The sequence below is a fragment of the Arvicanthis niloticus genome, chromosome 10 (genome assembly GCF_011762505.2).
Source record: "Arvicanthis niloticus isolate mArvNil1 chromosome 10, mArvNil1.pat.X, whole genome shotgun sequence".
Lineage (NCBI taxonomy): Eukaryota > Metazoa > Chordata > Mammalia > Rodentia > Muridae > Arvicanthis > Arvicanthis niloticus.
In genome coordinates, this window is record NC_047667.1 from 58,935,084 (window position 1) to 58,942,042 (window position 6,959).

General features: G+C 45.5%; 1 long non-coding RNA gene across 1 annotated transcript; it reads right to left on the reverse strand.

Annotated features, from left to right (window-relative positions):
* Positions 1 to 370: 370 nt before the first annotated feature.
* Positions 371 to 6,671, reverse strand: LOC143443732 (uncharacterized). The gene is made up of 3 exons (XR_013112951.1): positions 6,255 to 6,671; positions 2,779 to 2,885; positions 371 to 1,649 (listed from the first exon to the last, which is right to left on the reverse strand). It is a non-coding gene; the product is annotated as an uncharacterized LOC143443732 (long non-coding RNA).
* Positions 6,672 to 6,959: the final 288 nt, after the last annotated feature.

Below are 6,959 nucleotides of genomic sequence, written 5' to 3' on the forward strand. Positions count from 1 at the left end.
TTGTGTAACAGTGCTGGCTACCAACCATTCAACACCTTTCTTTTACTCTCAGGGTCTAGGCCTAGGAGCCTGCACAACTGCCTTGATCCTTCTGACCCAAACAACTGGTCATTTCATGCCCCATGGGAAACTGGCTGAGGACATTAAACACAGGTGTGTGGGGACAGAGGGCTAGAGAGTCTAACCATTTCCCAATTAGCAGCCCATTGGTTTTCTGAAACCCAATCGCATGGAGTGAACCAGACGCCCCTGTCTGGAACTTTGTATTCAGCTCAGGATCCAACTCTCAGTGGAAAATTAAAAACAAAGTCATTATTATATATTAGATTTATTAAAAATGCAACTATTACCCGTGGGCATGTGTGGAAAATGCTGTAATTAAATTACATTAAATTAATTCCAGCAGTTAGAAGTAACATTTTCCACTAAGGAGAAGGAGGACAATGAAGGGGCGGGGGGAAGCCCATCAGAGAATTCTAAACCAGAGAAGTGTAAGAAGTGGCCAGGATTCTTCTAGAAGGAAGATGTTATAACCGTCATTGTTACTATTATTGCTGCCCTGAGATAATGGAAAAGTAATATATAAATTTTGAGGAAACTTGGAACTTGCCAGGCATTGGGAAATATTTACTTAGAAGAAGGTGAATCACATTAAAGCCCGGGATGAGAGAAAGAGAGCATCCATTAGGGACAGGAAGGGAAGCCTGTTTGTTTGTGGTGATTATCTAGGGTAATTATTACAATAGTGGTGATCAGATCATAGGGGAAGCAAAGCTTTTCTAGCTTGCCAAGGATGGGGAAAGTCCAACTGTCTGCTGGGAGACTCAACCCTCATGCATTACTGTCGGGAGGACTGGGGCCATGGAAATCTGGTAGGTGCTGGGTAAGGCCAGAGAACAGTCCTGTCTTTAAGAAAGGGGGTGTTGCTTGCTTTTTCATGCACATGTCTCGTGACCATAGAGAAAAACAGACACACAGTCAGTAGGATAGTCCCCGTTGCTGCAAAGCAGTTGGACGGTTCCCCTAAGGCCTGTGAGCATGTCCCCAAATCCCTCAGGAGGCAGACGGCTCCTCTAGTTAGCTGGGTTGCTGGACCAGAATCCGTGTTGCCTGATTTGTTGGCTGCTTCTATGACATCACTATTGGCTACAGTCATGCTGCTGTTTCAGAAATCCAGACAGTTCTGGGGTATTTTTAACAGATGGGATGGCCCAGGTTGTTAAGGGTGGGGTCAGAGCACAGTCAGTACTTCAGGGGATGACAGTTCCCTGAAGTATGTGGTCAGCGGAATTCCCAGGCTGTGGCCACTGAAGCCATTGTTCTCCTGAGGCCGTTGGCTATGAATACTGATGGCCAGAAATATTCAATTAGTCTGTGTGTGTGGAGGTCAGAGGTTAACACCAGATGTCTTCTCCAGTTGCCCTCCTTAAGTTTTGAAGCAGAGTCTCTCACTAAACGGAAAACTCACAGTTGTAGCTCCCCCTCCTTGCCTCTCCCACTGCTGGGATTGCAGGTATGCCCCGCTGCGTCTGGCTTTGTGTGTGGGTTCTGGGACTTGAGTTTAGGTCGTCGTGCTTAACGTAGCAAATGCTTTGCCATCTCCACCTGAGCATCTTCTTGGTCCCTGGTTCAGAATCCTTTCTTTTGATCTGTATCAGGAAAAGTTGTTATTCAGTAAGGAGGCATGTCTGCTGCCAAGTGGCTTGGTAGGGTTTGGTTGGACTTATTGACCAGTACTACCAGTCATATTTGGTTAATTCCTAGTTGGCCAAAGTAGTCATAATGATTGAAACTTTCAAGTGGAAGGCAACACTGGGCTATCACAGGGCAACTGAGGCATTTGATGGAAAACTCAGAGCCTCAAGGCCCAGAGAGGCACTTCTCATGGCATAGAGGGGCATCTTCCAGGGGTATCTCTTTTGGGTATGTTGAGTTTTCTCTGCTCAGGAGGGGAGCCTGTGGGGGCTTGGAGTGGTTTATTAAAGTGAACAGCATTAATATACTTCTGAAACTCTGGAGGAATAGGGCAGGTGAGGGACTCTGGTATCCTTGCCAACTGACTAGCAAGCAAGGCTGTGCAGTAGAGCCCAGTCTGTCTTTAGCCATAAATACAGATTTTGCATTTACACAACAGGAGTTTGCTTGTCCTATGTAGACCCCTGGGGAGGGGTCAGAGGAGTCAAGACCTTATTTAATATTATATAATTAAAGAAATGTACTTTCTAGTTTAAACACGCATAGAACTCAGTTTCCTAAATGAGAAGACTTAAGTTTATTCTTGTGCGGATTTTCAACAGGTATCACTGTCAGGGTAAAGAAGCTTTACTTTGATGTAGGCCACACGGTTGCATTTTGGGTGAGAGCTTTGGATTTTCTTAAATCCCTGTAAGGTGACAGGAGCCAAGTGTTGGAATGGGTGGGAACCAGATACTTTCGTGCCTATTGATCTGCTTTTGTAAGATCTGAAAAATTGTGCAAAGCTAGTCACACCAGAGTCACGCAGAGTGAAGATCTCGTGTGACTACCTGAGGAAAAAAAAATCTATAACCATCAGCTGAAATTGAAAAATTTCAACCTGTTCTCAGGAGTTTCTGTGGATAAGTCTCCTGTTTCTAAAAAAAAAAGTAGGAAGGAGAATAATAATTGGGAAAGACACAATGCCTTCCGCCTTAGTCAGGGTTTCCTGCTGTGAACAGACACCATGACCAAGGCAACTCTTATAAGGACAACATTTAATTGGGACTCGCTTACAAGTTCAGAGGTTTAGTTTATTCTCACCAAGGCAGGAACATGGCAGCATCCAGGTAGGCATGGTGCAGGAGTAGCTAAGAGTTCTTCTACATCTTCATCTGAAGGTTGCTAGGAGAAGGCTGGCTTCCAGGCATCTAGAATGAGCCCACACCCACGGTGACACACCTACTCCAACAAGGTTACACCTCCCAATAGTGCCACTCTCAGGGCTAAGCATATTCAAACCATCATACCTTCCTTTGAATATTTTCCTATCTATTTGTTTTGTGTGTGCATGTACATGTGTGCTTATGCATGATGCTCGTGTGTGTGTTTGTCTGTGTAGGCCTTTGATATCACTCCTATAGCACCATCTGCTTTTTATTTTTTTTGACACAGGGTGTCTCATTGGCCTGGAGTTTGCCATGTGCGGCTAGGCTGATTGGCCAGGATGCTCCAGGGCTCTCCACATTTCCCCTTCTTTAGTTCTGGCATAAGAAATCTGTGTCTCCATGCCTGACTGGTTTTTTTTTTTTTTTTTTTTTTTTTTTTTTTTTTATAATATGGAGTTTTGGAATCAAACTGGTTGCAAGGTAAACCCTCTACTGAATGAGCCATCTCGCCAGTCCTCTGCCAATGCTTCTAATACCAGTGGGAAAAGCACTGAGGAGAAGTCGTAGCTCCATTATGGTGATCCATCCCATGTGCACGATTTGCTCTTGGATGTCTTCATAAGACAGAATGCCAGAAAAAAAATTAGGGCTCAGATACTTGATATGGCATTGAGAAGAACAGCACAGAACCCTCTGCAGTTTCTAAGGCTGTATATAAAATGAACAATCTGGTGGCAAGGCTTTTGGACAGTAACTTCTCTATTTCTACTGCTGTGTGCATGCCTGAGCTGAGTGAACACCACTGGGAGGCAGTTAGTGTGGCTAACTAAGACTTCTGCTGAGCTGCTTTCCAGTTGGGTTGGAGCAGTGAGCTGAGGGAAACGTAGGCTCTGAGGAAATCCGTGTTGGGGTAGACAAGATGTTGAGTGACAGAAAAGCATAACTAAGAGTTGATACAGACACTAGTTCCATGGAGGTTAATAAGCAATGGCAGGATTGGTTCTGAATAACCAAATATAGCCAAAGCCTTTTTTGTAAGCGGTGATGGTACAGTCTCTTGTATCCTAGGCTGGTCCCAAACTTGTTTTGTAGCCAAGGATGATCTCGAACTTGTGATCCTCCTGATACTACCTCTCAGGTCCTAGGATTGCCATGCCCCGTTCACATGATGCTGGGAATCAAACCCGGGGCTTGGTGTATGCTAGGCAAGCCCCTTATCAACCAAGCTGTATGAGATGACCTAAAAATAAGCATTTCCAACTGGTCTCTATTCTAATTGTGACTGTGTATGAATGGAAATAATGAAACATATTTTTTTTATTATGTCATTTGGATCAGATGGAAAGCAGAGCCAGTCTATGCAAATAAGAATATAGGGCAAAAAAAAAAATTGCGTTTCTCAAAATGTGTAGAGACGGTGTTGAATGCAGTCTCCTGTTCCTCAGATCTGTGAAAGAGAAATCGTGGCTCAGGGTAGAGACTGCAGACAATGGATTGAGATCTGGATTCCAGGTCTATCATTTTGCAGGAGTTTGAGTGTCTGTTTCTCAACCCAGCTCAGCCTTACCAAACACCCCAAGCAGTGGTTTTCCTTCTACAAACCTACAATCTCTCATAAAAAGATTATTTCCATTACTTCTTAGCATCCACACAGAGGCACATAAACAACTTTAATAAATATTTTATGAAACAGTACTTATGTGTGATGCACTGTGATGTTTTCTGTCCAGTTCTATTTCACATTAAAAACACTCTGGTCATTACCCACTGCATTAGTTTTATAATGCATCAGGGGCTCACGGCCCAGAGCGTGAAAAGCATGGGCTGGCACTTAGTGCTCTGTCCAGTTCGCAGGCATTGATCTGTGAGGTACAAACCGTGCTCTGGGGAGGAGATGATGTCAGGGCAGAGATTTGCTGAGGCTGATTCTTGGGTCAGAGGAAGCTGTAGAAAAATGCTAAGGGTTTCTTAATGAGAGAAACCCAGAGGTGGCCAGTGTGACAAGCACTTGCCCCCTTCCCCTCCCCCCCTATTGATTAAGGCACAAAACGGAGTGAGTTAAAGAGAGGTGAGAAACTGGGAAATGTTAAAAACAGAACCAAACATTATGCTCTTTTCCTCAAATAATTTAATTATAATCGCCTAACAAGTTAGACTAATTTCAGCATGATATTTGTATTAACAATTATGGAGAAATTGTTAAAGGGGAAAATAGCAAGGAAGCTGTTTAAATCTAATCAATGTACAATTTACTTATTGATTTATTTATTTTATTAATTTTATTTTTTTTAGTCCAGTCGTTACACCCCCTTCCTCCTGGTCCACCCTCTCAAAGTTCCTCATCCCATTCCCCTTCCCCCTGTCTCCAAGAGTTATCTTCCACCCCCACCAGGCCTCCCCAATCCCTGGGACCTCAACTCTCTCAAGGGTTAGGTTGTCTTCTCTTGCTGAGGCCAGACCAGGCAGGGGCCTCAGACCAGCTAGCATATGCTGCCCGGTTGGTAGCTCAGTGTCTGAGCGATGTCATGTGTTAGTTGAGACTGCTAGTCTTCTTATGGGGTTGCCCTCTTCCTCAGCTTCTTCCAGCCTTTCCCTAATTCAACCACGGGGGTCCCTGACTTCAGTCCAATGGTTGGGTGTAAGAATCTGTGTCTGTCTCAGTCAGCTGCTTTTTGCTATGCTCCTGTCTATAAGCACACCATGGCATTAGTAATAGTGTCAGTTGTTGGAGACTTCCCTTGAGATGTATCTCAAGTTGGACCAGTCACTGGACCTCCTTTTCCTCAGTCTCTTCTCCATATTTGTCAACTGAGGACAACTGAGAGCATCCTGCCCACCTTCTACCTTGTCTGAAGCAGGCTCTTTCTTGTTTGCTGCAGGTACCAGGTTAGCTTGGCCTATGAGCTTTCTGGTGTCCAGGGCATGCTCCTGTCTCCACCTCCCATCTCACTACAAGGAGCACTGGGGTGTGAGATGTTTACTATCATGCCTGACTTTTACCTTGGTTCTAAGGACTCAAACTCAGGCCTTCATGTATATATAGTGGGTCTTTATCCACTGAGCTATGGCCTCAGGTCCTGTTATACACCTTTAACACCAACTGGAAAAGGCAGGTCATAACCTCTGAATGATGGCAGTCAAAAATAATTCAGGATAAAACAGATGAGAAAGGTATATTGGTGCCTGCCTACCTCCACCCTTCCCTCCACTCCGTCCTTTCTTCCTCTTCCTCCCTTTGCTCCCTTCTTCCTTCCCCTTCCTCCATCTCTCTCCATTCATTTATCTCTCTTCCCTCCCTCCCTCCCTCCCTCCCTCCCTCCCTCCATCCCTGCCTCTCTGCCTCTCTGCCAGCACATACTTAAGACAATAGTGCTGTTGCACAGTTTGGGTGAGCCAGAAGTCTGGGCTTACCTGGTGGTTGGCACTTGTGCCCTGGTGGTCTTACCAGGAGGAGGATGACTTACTGACAGGGGTTTTGCCTTTCTGAAGTCTCCAGGGGAGAGTGGGGTTTCAAGCTCATCCAGGTCCCCTTCTGTTCCTTGTAACTGTGACACTGAAGCCCTCATTTGTTTTCTGACTGTCTTGCAGCCAGTCTCTGCTCCCAGGGGTTTGCCTGCATTTCCCCTCCAGCCTTCCATGTGGATCCCTCTGCAAGGGCTGCCGAGATCTGTAGGTCGCCCGACTCGGCTGGTCAAGATGGTGCTGCCTTCCAGTATGATCTACTGGTAAACAAGTGCACTGCGCATGCGATCACCCTTGGGCCAACTCAGTACGGCACCAACCCCTCCCGAGTGGGATTTGCTAATGAAACACTGCAATTCTGACCAATCGTGCTCCTCCATGCGCACCCTCCCACCGGAGCTGAGCATATAAGCAGCTCGCCGAGTGTTCAAGGTCCCCGGGTAAATGATGAATGAAGCGCTTCAATAAAGGTGTTGGGAAGGATCCAGTTGTTTGTGTCTTCCTTGCTGGTCAAGTGGGGGCGCGACAGAGATCTACCTACTTGCAAATGCATTTGCCTTTCTCTTCAGCTGAGGTTTTCTTGCTTTAGCTGAAAGAATTGTTTTGCTGTTAATGATTCAGATAAATAGATTGGACTCACCCAGATAACTCAGG